At 41.0% G+C, this 15,636-nt stretch overlaps 1 pseudogene; it reads right to left on the bottom strand.

Annotated features, from left to right (window-relative positions):
* Nucleotides 1–13,556: 13,556 nt before the first annotated feature.
* LOC129674049 (EF-hand calcium-binding domain-containing protein 5-like) overlaps nucleotides 13,557–15,636 on the bottom strand; it is a 55,865-nt pseudogene continuing 53,785 nt past the window's right edge.

The following is a 15,636-nucleotide window of genomic DNA, read 5'->3' as shown; positions in this document are numbered from 1 at the left end:
GCAATGTTGATCCAGAAAGCGTTCTTTCACTGTCTGTGGGCTTCTATATATCCCCTCTCCCTAGAGTCCACCCGCAGTACTTTCAGCTGGCCAAAATCACTCCCCTCACATGAGACAGCTTGCAACAAAACATCATGTGCCCTCTCACAGACAGCTTCTAGCAAAACATCACATGACACAACTGAGTCTTCAAAGAAACCAGAAAATTCCAGTTCAAGCATCATCACATTGTCATTGCATCGTCATCATCACTGCACCATCATAGCTTCTGCATCATCATGTTATTGTCAACACAGCATCCTCTTCACACCATCATCATCACAACATCAGCATCATCATGTTATCATCATCACCACAGCATCAGCACATGGTCATCACAACATCATCATCATCACAGCATCACACCATTATCATCACAGCATCATCATCATCATCACCACAGCATCAGCACATCATGTTATCATCATCATCGTCATCATCAACAACACATTATCAGCACATCATCATCACAGCATCAGCATATCGTCATTACAACATCGTCATCATCAATACACTATCAGCATCATCACGTTATCATCATCATCATCACCAACACAGCATCAGCACATGGTCCTCACAACATCATCACAGCATCAGCATCATCACATTATCATCATCAACATCAACACAGCATCAACACATTGTCATAATCATCATCACACCATTATCATCACAGAATTGTCATCACTGCATCACCACAGCATCATTATCTTTCAGCTTAGAAGTTCAAAGGGAAGACTTCCCTGTTGTGTCCTAGGCCACGATACACAACCTGTGGCTACAGAACGGACTCTAGGTTGTTAGCATTTGTTCTGTATCAATTCCATTACAAATTAATATAAATATTGAAAAATTGAATAGAAATCATTTTATATCTGGTAATGGATCTTTCTGTATTTAATTTTTGATCTCAAAATATTTTGCTATTTTAAGTAGTATTTCCTGGTTTATATTATTATTATTCATTGGTGTGTGGTTTATTTTATAACTTAGATGAGCATGCTTTATTTTTCTCATCCTCTTTGAGAAGTCTCCTAGGAGGCCTTGACAAATACACATGGAGTACTTCATAGAATTTCTCTGGTTAAAGATACAGGTCCTGGATAGGTGGACAGTAGATAAACTTCTGGTCATACAAAATATGTCTCAAAGAATGAGGAAGCAAGAGCTAGAGACATAGTGTACTGGTAGAGAACTTGCTAGCATTGCAAGACCATGAACTAACTCTATAGTGATAAGAACAAATAAATATAAAACCAGAAAATCCCTTGGATAGGGTAGTAGCTCAATTTATAGAATAGTTAGCATACGTGAGGCTCCGGGTTTGATTCCTAAAATCACATGCACTCACGTACACACATACACAAACACACACAGATATTCTACACACACAAATACATACACATGTCCATACACACATGCATATGCAAACACATATGCTCACATCCTCATAAATATACAAGTACACATACATATACATACAAACACACATACATGCACACACACACATATATGGTCATTTACACATAAACTTGCACACACACATACATGCACACATACTTACACAGACAGACCTACACACAAACACGCTCTCCCTCACAAACATCCATGTACATATACACCCACACACACATACAAACACCCCCACACACACATATACTCATACACACATGCAATACAAATATGCACATTCACCCATACATTCACATGAATGCACACACACACACACACACACACACACACACACACTAGTTTTCTGGGGCAACCTAATACAAGCTCCTTTTGGCTGTGACAGTTTTTCAGACTGTCCTTATTTCTAACGTTCTTCAGTCTGAGTCTGTGTAACATATTTTTCACAATCTTATTGGAGCCAGGAAAGGTCCATCTTCCTTCAAGATTAAGTATCTACTTACGGCACAAGGGACAGGCTTACCTCCTAGAGGGATTTTTGGGTATCAACTTAAGGCCTTTGGAATTATTCACTGTAATATTTACCTTTCATTATCCTTTATTGGTCTAATAGAACATATTATATCTGAATGGATTCTTAGATATTTATTTATTGTTTGAATGTTTTATTATAGTATCATGTTTTCCCATTTTTACCCACTGAGAGCTGTTTCAGCCTGGCTTCTCATTTTTTTGTTTTGTTTTAAAGAAAATGTCATGTCACATGTCCTTTTGAGCATCCCTATCAATCATTAGTTAATCTGGAATGCTAGCCACCAAATAGGCATACATTCATTCATTCTCTTCTTTATTTGCAAACTTTGGGAAAACTGTTATTTCCCATTATGAGTCACGTTCTATGATTAGCATAGGAACATTTTCACAGACACTGTTGCCTAGCACAAAATTAAAAATTCACGCATAAAAATATCCATTGTTAGAAATTGTAATGAAGGGAAATGAATTGGAAATGAATTATATTTAATAAGAAAAATGATGAAAAACCCATGCCAAAAAAAGAAAGAAACAACAAACTTTTTTCCAGAAATGTAAATGTTCAAGCTGAGACTTGAACGTGGGCAAAGTAGAAAGCTTAGACAGGGTCAGTTTAATTCTTAGGCCACAGATAGTTATTATTTTCAGACGAGTTATCCTAATACAAGTTTCAAGCTTCCTTCTTTTTACTACTGTTTTTGGAGTTTCATACAATGTGATTTGATCATAGTCCCCTCATTTCCCAGCTCTTCTCAGGTACAACTGTCCTGCCCTACCCATCCAGCCTCCTGTCCTCTTTTCTTAAAACCTGTTAAAACTACATTATCAAAATAACAGGTTTCTCTAATGTGAACCTAACTGATTTAAAATCACTTAGGAGATTGGCATACCTATGTGTGGTGTGTGTGTGTGTGTGTGTGTGTCTGTGTGTGTCTGTGTGTGTCTGTGTGTTTCTAGAGAGGGTTACCAGAGTACAGCTGACCCACCCTAAACATAAAAGACGCCATCCATGGGCAGGATGCTCAGAGAGAATACAAGGGGAGAGTAGAACGCTGTCTGAGTCCCACAGCTCTTCTTGTAGCACATTCCTGCCCTGTGATGCTCTGCCCCAGCACGTGGGGATAACTGACCATGGATTGGAAGCACAAGTCATAATATATCCTTCCTGCTTTGCAGCTGTGCATGCCAGGCATTTAGATCACAGAGACAATACGCAGTTACTATTTTCATTGCTGAGCAAGCAATCATCTTAGTAATGGCCTATATTGATTGAGAAAATTAATTCTAGTCACTGTGCTGCAATCTACAAGGGTACCTGTGGCCAAGTGCAAGGGTTTATTTTCATACACAGCACAATCCGTGGTTTTGATCAACCAGAATGAATTTTCAGGGTGTCTGTATCCTTCTGCCATGCGCCCACAGACGCTGGTGCATACTGGTGGTATAGATAACAGAGAAAAGAGAAAGCGTGAAGATCAACATTGAAGGAGAACAGAGAACATTAGAGACCCGAGAGGCAGCCATCTCACATCTACCTGTATTCTATTGTTTAGAATGTCACATGACCCAGAAAGCATGAAAGAACCCAGAAAATGTAGTTATTTTCAGTTCTGAGAGAAAGCAGAAATGGGTCAAAACAGCATTGTCTTTGCTGAATTTTTGATAGTTATAAAAATTTATAGGGAGTATTGAGAAATACTACTATAAGACTTTTGAAATGACTAATATGCTCATTTTGGAATGTGTTATTTTTAGTGATTAGAAAGAAATTATCTCCTTTAATGTGGAGCATTTTCCCTCTAACTTTCTCTGATGTTTGGAAGGTCTACAAACCCCATGGCTTTTCACCAGCTAGGCTTTCCTTGGGGCCTATGTATAAGATCAAGACCATTAGTTCAGCTATTGCTTTTAGAATGACAGGGAATGGCCCCTGTTTCTTTGCAACTATCGGATGCCCTATGGCCTCTTCAAATAGTCCTGCTATATCTGCTGCTGAGTCAGGAGCAAGAAGAGCAGAAAATGTGAGCAATTGATTGCAAGCAAACATCAAGTATTATCCCAGGCATAAACTGAAGACCTGCTAATGATGTCAGCAAAGAACAACGGCTTTATTTATTGATTCATTCTTATGTTGTTGTTGTTGTTGTTTTAATTTCACTTGGCACAAATTGTGATCCCCAAGTTTGATAACCAGAGAGGCATCTCAAGACCTGGTGGCACTGTGGCCAAGGGAGCCAGGGGAGCCTGCAGTGCAGAGCTTGAACAGAGTTTTTGTGACCAGGAGTAGGGAAGGGAGAAGGACAGGATTTCGTTAGGCCAGAGTAGGGAAGTAATTTGCTTGTCTATAGGAGCGCTTTCAATTTGACTCTTCCATTCGTTGAGAACAGGTGTCTAGGACAAGTTGTGACCCCCAAGTTCGATTTATATGCCTGCCTTAACATCTCAAGTAATTGGATTATAGACACATGCCAGCACATCCTGCTTCAATTCAGTGGGCAAGAGACTTAGAATTTTACTTCTGATAAGTGGAACGTGACAGCAAGTGACTAGAGGTCAATCCCGTAGTGCACTGCGGCTTTTCCTTACGAGGTACTTTGTGACTGTCTCGCCACATGATGCACTGTGACTTTTTGCTCATCCTCCCAAACAGTTCATTCTGCAGAGAGCTGGGAGCCATGCCACGAGGAGGCCCAAGGAGACCTGGGGAGAGGTGGGGCGGAACTGGCTGCTTAGGCTCTTGTGTAGCAGTTCCCTCTGAACTGAAACATTCTCTCCATGAGGAAGAAGATGCTTAGGAGACTTAAGATGTAAACTAAATGTATTGTATCTGGGAAATCAGGAACTTGGAACGATTCCCAAGACCCCTCCCCAGATTTCTAGAAAAAAAAATAAACAACTTGTTTGGAGTTGGGTGGTGGTAGAACGGAGACTGAGGAGCAGAATGAGAGAGGGGAGAGACTTCTCTGACATGGTGAGCTGCAGGAAGCTGCGCAGAGAGCTCTGGGGTGGCAGCTTTCCGCAGTCGTCACCGTGTGGGGGGTGGGCTCTTTGTTCGTTTGTTTGTTGTGATAAAACTGCTCCTTTGAATTATCCTTTCTCCTGTTATCACCCCTCGTCTATAACACTGTTAGTAACCACAGTAACAGCCCATTACCTGACCACGCGGACCTTGGTGAAATCATGACTTTGGCCTGCCGTGGGCTCCCTTTCTGCAATGAGTAGACGCGTGTGTCACATGTCCCCAGGAAGTGCATCTCATGCAGCACCTGCCAACAGAAGCGTGAGGGAACCTCTCTGGATGCAGTCCATACAGTCCCAGCCAAGTTTTCCCCGCACCTGGCTCCCAACTCAGCAGACGCCTGTGGAGAGCTTTTAAGCGACAGCCTTACAGGTAAACGCTCCCAGATTTCCAACTTACCGATAAATGGGGTAATAAATATTTACTATCTTAAAGCCTTAAGTTTTGAATAATTTATAGCTCCTGACTACTACACCAATTAAGAAGTATTTTCACAAAGAAACGTTAGGAACGCGGGCCTGAATTCATGGGTCAGCATAGAGCGTAGAAGGATAGGGCATACGAAGTTGCTTTTCTGCTGGAAGCTGACAGGAGCCCTACCATGGCTGAATTGACGTTGAGTAACAGGTTTTGTGAGGTTTTTGTTTGTTTTCTGTTTGCTTGTTTGTTTGTTTGTTTGTTTTGCTTTTTGCAGAGCATCTCAGTTTCTTAGGCAAAATATTTTTTCCAATTCAAAGATGAGTAAATTCTCAGTGCTGATGGAACGCTAGGCACCTATTCCAAGATCAGCACTTTTATAATCATGTCATAGGTATAAAGCTATTTAATATTCACCACTACCTTACAAAGCATGGGGACAAATGCAAAGAAGTGGAGTCATTTCTTTTGATCAAGGAGCTAATAAAGGAAGATTTCAAGACCAAGTACCAAATTCAACCCCAGGTCTGTGTTTCCATGGAGACAAGTCTATGGAAATGACAACATACTAATTAATTATTGTGTGTGGGGGGGTAGAAACCAAGAAAACTCTTCATTTCTTCCTCAGCCCTTCTGGTTTCTCATTCTTTAGAGTTCTCAATCAATGCATGAACTTCATTTAACCAGCTCCGTCTCCACAAATCTTAGAGTTATCCTTCCCTTTTTCCTCTCTTCCTCTCCATAAACCTGCCAACAAGGCTTGCAGGTAAATCTACTGCCTTTCTCTTCTCCCCAGAGGAGGGGAAGGAAAGTGGAAGAAAGCACTTATTGTCTAACTACCCCTGGAGAAATATGAAGTAAAGTATTCTCAGCCCAGATTGGGAATACATGACAGACCAAAGAAATTATTCTGTCCAAGTCATTGCTGAACCAATGAGATGCTTGGGTTACTCATAGGTACATGGATGACTTAATGGCAACTGCATCATAGAAAATCCCACTCAGCAAAGATGACTCATAAAGCTCCCTGCCTCCACCCAGGAATCTTCTTTTCCCCCAGAAATTGTTTACTGCTTATTATCTTGGATGTGGCTTTGTGACCTTGTAACTTTCTGAGTCTTCTAAGTTCCCCAAGCTTTCTAAGTTTCTTAGGTTTCCTTAGCTTCTTGAGTTACAAGCATCTCTCCTTTCCACTCAGAAGAGAATATTCAATCCAGAGTAAATATTTACGCAAGAGCATCAAAATAATCTCTTTGTCATAGACTTTTCATTTTATGTTCTCTCACTTAAAATGTTTTAGGAGTTGTAGTGAAGGTGGATAATAAATGGTAAAGTGAGAAAATGGCATAGAAGCCTAAAAGTACTTATAAGGGATATTTTTTTATAGTAGGCTGTAAGACATATATGAACTACTGAGTCTTCAAGCAGGAAGGATGACAGACATAAAATCTTGACTTTCCATTCTCTTTTATCACAAACTTGATTGTTTTGTTTATATGGGGCTTCAAGCAAATGCCACAAAGGCTTACTGGAGTGTGTAGGATTCTATCTGTTAGAAATTGTGTTTTTTATATCTAGTTCTTCAAAAACAGATACATGCAACCAAGCGTTCTATATCTTTGGATCCACAAAAGTGAGCTTCAAATGCAGCAATGTTCTAGAAAACCACTCAGGGGTCCTTTGCTGATCTTTCCACTTACATTATCTCATCACCCAGACACATGCTTCAGTTTTCAACCTTGAGCTCACTTCTTTACTCCTACTAGTATCTATTCTCAAATTAAGTTGTTGGACAGTGATCTGTGTTGCTGCTTATTAAGTCTCTGACTTTTCTTTCTTTTAGTTTTCCACATCCTGAGAAACACTGGCTGAGATACCATACTCTATTCAAAGAGACTCATTTATCTTAGTAGATACAGGAGACTAGAACATACAATAGAATTCCAATCTCCAAATTATGACTGGCCTTTATATAGGTTGTAAGGATAGTGTTGAAGCAAACAGAACAAAACAGAGGTCTCATGTCAAAGGAAATAAGAGGTAGTTTATTCTGGAGAAAAATTTGAGTGAGTCTGGGTTTGTTGTTGATCGTTTTCTTTTTCTTCTCCTTCATATTCCTTTTATGTAAGCATTCTAGACATCCAGCAAATTTTTTTCAATTGTCTTTTGGAGTTGTATGACATACTTAGTTAAATATTTGTAACTAGTGACTTATGAGGATCATTCTGGATTTATCTGGATTCTGACATTTGCCTCTTCGCAGAATGTCAGAATCTTCACTTCTTTAATGTCATTGGTAAAAAATCTAGGTGTAATTTACTCACGAGATTGTTTCATACATGCACAGATCACTGGTTAGAGACATTTTCAGCTCACCATCACTGGTAGCCCAAGGGGAAGCCATAGCCCAAACCACGCCTGACAGTTGCAAGCCTGGTCTTCAATTCTAAGCATATATGAATCTTAGAGATCTCGACTTCCCAGTGCCTTTATGTTGTGTTTGTTGATCTTCACATCTGTTCCAAAAGTGTAATTCCAAAATTCATAACCTACTCTTCAAAACAAAAGCCAACCCTAAATTTAGATTTCCCCTAAATATAATTATGTTGAAGACCAAATTCTTTTCCTTCAGAACCTCTTTCTAAGGTCATTTTTAATTTACTAGTATTATTCATACATTGAGAGGAAGAATTAGGCTCTTTATATAATAAGCGATATTTAGTTTTTCTAATCACAGAGAGCAAATAGTTTTCATTGCTTTCCATTTTTTTTATTTTCCTTTCTTGTATTATTTAGTTGTGACCTGTGTATCTGATTAGATGCGGCAAGCTATGAGCTGGATTCCATCAGATATAAACTTAAATATTAGTTACTTTTAGTAGTAAGTAGGACATAGTACAGCCGAGTATATTTAACAGAGTCATTAAGACACACTTATGAATATGAAATCCAAACCCCAATACCTTTCAACATTTAAAAATACCTAGTGTTGACACAAGATCACAACAGTCACTCAAATAGGATGAGATAGTTATTCTGGAGCCAAATAGGAGAGATGATGGCTGGAACTAAGATTTAGGTTACTCTACATTACGTGTTCCAAATTGGTGACAATTTGATGACCCTTTCATAGAAACAAAGACCAAAGAGAGCTATAAAACAAGGCAATTTAAAAACACATCGGGAGAAACATTGAGTAGTTGGATAGCAGTAAAGTGGAGAAACCTCTGCTTCAGGCCACAGATTCTGGCTGGGAGCATTCTTACCCTTTCACCTGATGGAAGCTAGGTGTTTGTTAATACATTTACCTGGGCTGGAGAGTTGGCTCAGCAGTTAAGATCATTTACTGCTCACTAGGAGGATCTGAGTTCAATTCCACCATGCTAGGTGGCTTACAAGCACCTCTAAATTCAGCTCCAAGGAATCCTACACCCTTTTCTGGCCTTTGAGGGCACCTGTACACACATGGCATACACGCACGCGTATGCGCGTGCGCGCGCAGACACACACACACACACAAACATACACAAATTAATAATATGTAAATAAATCTTGTTTTAAACGATGAACACAAAGCTGTAAGCTCACATATAGAGGAGGACAATGAACAGTTATTACGGGGGCTAAAGATAGCCCAAGATAACTTGGATCTGGACTGGTAATATCCTGAACATTGAACAGCACGTTCTGATTAGCCATTTAGGCTAGCAGGAGGTTTAGTGGAAGGTGTGTGCAGCTCCTTCCCAGGAACTTCCGTTCATACTGAAAAGCGATGGAAGTGAAGCCGTTCAAGCGTCTCCACAGCAATGGTTAATAGAAGGTAAAATAATGAATAAACAATAGACGTTGCTTTCTTATTGTAAGGGTTAAACTTGGCGTTTGTTTGAGGAAGGGTTTGCCCTAGAGATATCTGAAAGAAAAAAATCTCTGAAACCTTTGCTTTGTGTCAAACCACATTTCACAAGACTGGTGCTGCTGTAAAACAACACTGAAAAAGGATAGCAAAATCAGTTTTTAATCAGCTACACGCTTTTACAAAGTAATTAAAACTACCCATACATTAAATACGTAATTGGTCTTTCTAGCAGTTTACTCACAAGGACAAATTTATATTGATAAAATTCCCCCCCAATTGCAAGTGAAATTGTCCCATGAATTATGAAGAGCTTTCTTCTTGTGGAGCTCTTTCATTGTAGCTGATAGGGCTGGCTGCTGCTTCGAATGTCTCTAATGCACTTGCCCCTGAATTATTAATGTGTCTCTAACCTCAGTGCACTTGCCGGTTGAGCCTCTTCCTTCAGTGTCAAACCTTCTGTATTACGGCAGGTTGGATCCAGAGATGTGACTGGCAAGGTTTCAATTTATTATTATTACTATTATTATTATATAATACTCAAAGATGCAATATGAAACTTCCCATGTTCAAACTCCTGTGGTACCTAAATTAAAAAAATAGAAATAAAAAAGGAAGGGCATGACCTCCTAGGTATGGTGGAGGAGAAGTTTATTGTAGCTGAAAGGAAGAGGATAGCCAGACGCAGGGAAATATGGGAGCATTCAGAGTGAACATGCTCCTGAGCCTGACCATGTGAGGAGATGGGGAAAGGAAGAGGAGAGAGCCAGGAGACTATGAGGGTAAGAGTAGACCAAATGCCTTTATTTACAGGAGCCTACCTCAGAGAGCCTCTGAAAGATTCTACCTAACAGCTTACCAAAGCAGATGCTGAGACTCAGAACCAAATCTTCAGTAGATGCAGGGAATCATATGATAAAAGGAGGAGTTAGTATGAATGGGAGAGGACAGGAGCTCCACAAGGAAATATATCAGGGCACGGGGGTCCTCTATGAGACTGTTTCTCCAACGAAGGACCATATATGGATATAACCTAGAACCCCTGCTCAGATGTAGCCCATGGTAGCTCAGTATCCAAGTGGGTTTTCCTAGTAAGAGGAACAGGAACTATTTCTGACATGAACTCAATGACTGGCTTCTTTACTGCCCCCCCCCCCCCGAGGGAGGAACAGCCTTGCTAGGCCACAGAGGAGGACATTGCAGCCAGTCTTGAAGATACCTGATAAGCTAGGGTCAGATGGAAGGGGAGGAGGACCTCCCCTATCAGTGGACTTGGAAAGAGACAGGGAGGATATGAGGGAGGGTGGGTGGGAATGGGAGGGAGTGAGGGCTATGGCTGGGATACAAAGTAAATAACCTGTGATTAATATAAAAAAATAAAAATTAAAAAAAAGTAGACCAAAAATGTGAAAGGGCCAGGTATGCAAAATGGCTGGACAATGCAGGGAAGACCATCTGGAGGAAGGGCAGTCGAGCTTCTGGGCTGGAGAAGTTTCCTGTAGGAGGTGGGGTATGCCAGCCATACCCTGTAACAGGTAGGCACTGAAGGATGTTGAGAGAACCTGGTATCCAGATCTACTTTGATATGTTAAATAGGCACCTTAGCCATTTGTCCCAGGTTTGAGATAGTACCTCAGGTAAAATCTAAGAGGAAAAAAAAAATCTCAATTTTACTCTTTTAAAGACATGGAGAAAGATTTGGCTCAAAACAGTTTTTTTAGAGCCTGGAATTGAATATGGTCATTAGGTTGTGCCCAGCAGGCTGTGAGATATGCTACAAAGGGGCTCCCTTACACAAACGGAAACCTTACACAACCTGTAACCTTCCAGCTACCTGCTCGTCTACCTCCATCTTTTCTGTTGCTAGTAAGAATATACAATAGAAGATGCTGCCCCAGGCAGAGACCTGAGAGCACTATGGGAATGTGGCCCGGAGCATCTTGTGCAGGTGCCAGACCTTCTGACGCTGACGTGTACCAGAGAACCAGGAGCAGAATGTAAACTACTAAACTCTCTATCCTGCCCCGAGAGACTGACTCAGAAGGCAGGAACACAGCTCAGATGTCTACGCACCACTTTTCCTGGGGGCCTGTACTGCCCGGCCAGGAGAGTTCACTTCCTGAGGCTGAGGACTAAATCTCCATCACCTCCTTGTTTACACATAGAAAACTAGAGAGAGCTAGCCCAATCCCCAGGGTAAAGAGTGTTCTGCTGTCTCGGGATTTTCTGTCCAGGGTAGGATACGATAATTTGCCAAATTTGTGGACATAATGAGCTGCCCAGAAAGAGGTGGGCTAGTGATGGGACCCCAGGCTAATTGAACCTGTCTGTTAAATGTCCCAGATTAATTCAACCCTGACTGCAGAAAGGATGAAACAGGCAGTGATTTTTTTTTTAAGGAACATTCTCTCTCTATATTTTTAGCATACTTGTTTGTGCTATAGATAATGACTTACAAAACGAAATGAAGCCTGCAGCTCTGGGGTCCTAAAATAGTTCCTTTTCTATTCTCAGCACAAGTTACCCAAAGGACATGTTTTTTTTTAGACCCAAATGTCCAAAAGTGAACGATAGCCACCCTACTACAATGGCTAACTTCACTGAGAGAACTCTGTTTTCTTACTTTCATTTTACCTACTTTTTCCTCCACTAAGAAGCTTCTCTTGGATCTTGCAATGAACACTCTTACACAGGTTATTATGAAATTAATGAAGACTAAAATCAGATTAATCTTTTGAAGCATGTCTTGAACAATGCATTCTCTTCTCTAAAGCCTTCTCTTTCTTCCTCACGTCCCTAGAAGGAATTTTCTAAGTGGCTCTGAAGCTGTCTGTGAAATGTCTCCAACGTGTAAGCCCTCCTTTTCACCCTGAGCGCAATTGCATGTCATGCTCCCTGGCTCTGTTTCTTTATCAAGCTGCCTCTTGGAGGAGCGGTGGCTTTGCTCATGGCTTTTTCTTACTTTCTTGCCTCCTGTGATCATAATCCAAACCAGAAATGTAAAATTACTAACAAATACGAGGCTCATCAAAATGAAAAAATGACATTCACAGGTTTTTTTTTTTAATATAGAAAACCTCCAGTCTGAATTGTGTTTTGACTTTTATTTCAAGCCACATTGACACATTTTATGTCCTGTAAGGTACCTAGAGTCTTATCCGGTCCTTTTCAAGTGTCAGTTACATCAACAAACCATTGTCACGCTAGTGCTATTCAACAAGCTGCTACGCAGTCAGTGTAGGACAACAGCCACATGTGTGTCCTGTGTGTCATGCAGGACGTGGCTAGCCCAGTACCAGGCCAAGTGGAGAGTTCAAGACAGTTCCCATTATTTCTCTTTCTTCAAGAAACAGTAAGCTAAGTATAAGCATGATGAACACGTGCAAGAGGGCAATACAGCACTGAGTGGCTACTCAATGTATTTTAAGTCTTTTGTATGACATCTGCCACAGAGTGACCAAAGTAAGTCCTAGGCCAAATCCACATGTGGCAATAGCAAACGCAGCGGTAAGTGAAGAAGTGGGACAAGACATCAGTCTACCACACTAAACCTTTTCCTATAATATCATTGACGAACTTCAACAGGATACACATAAAAATGAGTGAGTAATAAATTTAATAAACACACTAGGCTAAATACTATGGCACTTTTAAAAACTGTTTTAATAAATTCTCCTTTGCTCTCATTCTCCACCCCACAACACACTCTTTGGTCCCGCCTTGTAACCTCCCCTACCTAGCCTCTTTTCCTCTTTCGTGTCCCATGGGACTTTTTGCTCACTGTGTGTCCTTCCTCATTACCTGTTTTCCCTCTCTTGATCTCCTGTCTAGTTTTTTTTGGACTTTGCTCTCATTTACATCCACTTACATGTATACCATATTATATTTATAAAACAACCCGTATTGTTGTAAAGACCTTTTACCAACTGGAATCTGCATGTGAGCAAGAACATCTAGTTTTACTTCTGAGTGTGGATCGCCTCATGTAATGTACTTCCCAGATCCATTCATCCTCCTGAAATCCTTGTTTTTCTTTAGAAATGAGTGAAATTTCATTGCATATACGCAATGTACCATATTTGGATTGTCTACCCATCTGCTGACAGACATGTAGGGCACCTTGTCATCATAAGTAGAGCAACAATAAATTTGCATGTGCAGGTACGGAGTCCTCTGGTTGTATGCCCTGGAGATGTATAGCTGGGCCATATGGAATTTCTTTTTTTAATCCCTGCCCCCAGCTTTTAGGAACTTTATTTTCCATACATTTTTCCCCCTCTTTGCTCATATTTCTGTAGAGAGCTCAGAACAACCGAGTGGTGGGTCTGAGCCTCTCAGTGGCCTGTGCTGGGGGAGCTCAGTGGCTGTCTGAGCTCTCCAGTCTTTAGTAGGGAACCGCTGGGTGGTCACAGCGGGCACCTGCGCACGTTCGGACCAGTCGTCCACCTCTGGCTGAGCAGCAGTGAACTCAGGAGCTGGCACAGCAGTCCATCCTCCCTGGAATTCATCCCTGTTCACTGCCTTCTCAGCAGCATCCTGCTCCTGCTCCTCAGTCTCCTCCGGGTCTCTGTAAAGATCAAGCATAACCTCTCATGGGTGCTCACGGGAACTAGTACCACACTTGTGGAGAACTTTCCGGGCCAGCACCCACCACATCAGACCCACTGAGTGAGGCCCCTTATTGTTGCATGGTATGGCAGTGTCCTTGCAGCGCAGAAAAGAGTCTCTTACGCAGCAGTGGTGGGCAGGTGTCTGATACAAGATGGCTCTGTGATGGTCAGCCCTGGGATCAGTCACCACTAGAAACCATGGCTCCCTGAAGGGTGCTTGGATCTGGTTAGTGAAGGTTCCAGCAATTGGAGCGGCTCCAATGGCAGCAGCAAACTTTTGCATGGCTTGCTTGGCCGGTATTCCAGGGGCAGATGATGCTGACATCAGCAGAGTTCTCGATGGCAACAATAGCCTTGAGCTGCAAGCAGCATCTTTTCCTGGGTCTTCTTCAGATTATGATGTAGGTAACAGCAGTTTTCCTTTTGTAAATGTACTGCCCCATCTAGAAGTCAAGATTGGTCCCTCCTAACTGGATTCCTGCGGCAAGGAATTTGAGGACATCCTCCTCAGGCTTCACCTGCAGTATGTCAAGGGCTCCGGGCTTTGCATGAGTTTCCCTGTAAGTTACGATGAGAATCAAGAACAACGCTGTATGGACCTGTCCTTGGACAACACAGAAAGCCCTGTTTCTAATCTTTTCATGAGCTGCCATAATGACAATACATGTAATATTGTAAGGAACTTTTAAGTATGATAATTAAAATCATAAGTTACTCACAGAGTCTTCCTTTAAAAAAAACTAAAAATAAAAAAACCGTATGACTTTATCAACTAAAAGAGAAAAGATGTCACATCAAAGACTCCGTCCTGATTTAAAAAACCAGGACAGGATCCAAGTACTTCTAGCTTACGGCTGGATTTTGAAATTTGAGGTGGAAAACTTTCTTGAATCATCTGAAAGCACATTCATGTGGACTTTGAAAATGCTCCATGATACACATCTTCAACCCCATTGACAATTGAGTACCTGCACACGTAAACATTCCTCTCACCTTCTATGTCCGTTGGATGCTTTTATCATTTGATTAAAAAAAATTATTTATACTGTTTAATATTCCACTTGGTATATTTCTAAATGACAAAATAGTACCAATATTGGTTTTAGACTAATTAAGACTAATATGGTTGGTGATGATGATGATGATGATGATGATGATGATGATGATGATGATGATAAGACAAGGTTTCTTTATGTAGCCCTGGGTGTTCTGAAACTCTATATGTAGGCCAAGTTGGCCTCGAATGCAGGGATCCATGAACCTCTCCCTCCGAATTGCTAGGGCCAAAGGCTTGTGTAACTATATGCCCAAGTACCATTTGATGACTTGATCATTCAGATGTATTGACTTTTTTGTAGCCAGAGAGATCAAATTGTCCCCACCTCTACTAAAATAAAAGTGGAGACGGAATTTAATGGAAATCGCTTTATTTAATTCTAGTGCTGGGAAAATGGAGTAGAGCCTGATAAAAAACATTGGTTCAATCTGGGGATCATGATTCCTTGGGGGGTTCATATCAGATATCCTACATATAAGATATTTACATTACAGTGCATAACAGTGGCAGAATTACAGTTACAAAGTAGCAATGAAACAATTTTATGGTTGGGGGTCGCCACAACATAAGTAACTCTATTAAAGGGTCACAGCACTAAGAAGGTTGAGAAGCATGAAAGGAACTCCAAAGTGCCAGTGAGACGGTGAAGTGGGAAAAGGTGCTTGTAGCACCAGCTTGATGATCTGAGCAGGAAGAG

Source organism: Psammomys obesus, unplaced genomic scaffold (genome assembly GCF_907164565.1).
Source record: "Psammomys obesus unplaced genomic scaffold, mPsaObe1.curated_primary_1811, whole genome shotgun sequence".
NCBI classification, from domain to species: Eukaryota; Metazoa; Chordata; class Mammalia; order Rodentia; family Muridae; genus Psammomys; species Psammomys obesus.
Note: the sequence above shows the minus strand (reverse complement) of the source record. Positions and strands in the feature narration are given on the sequence as shown.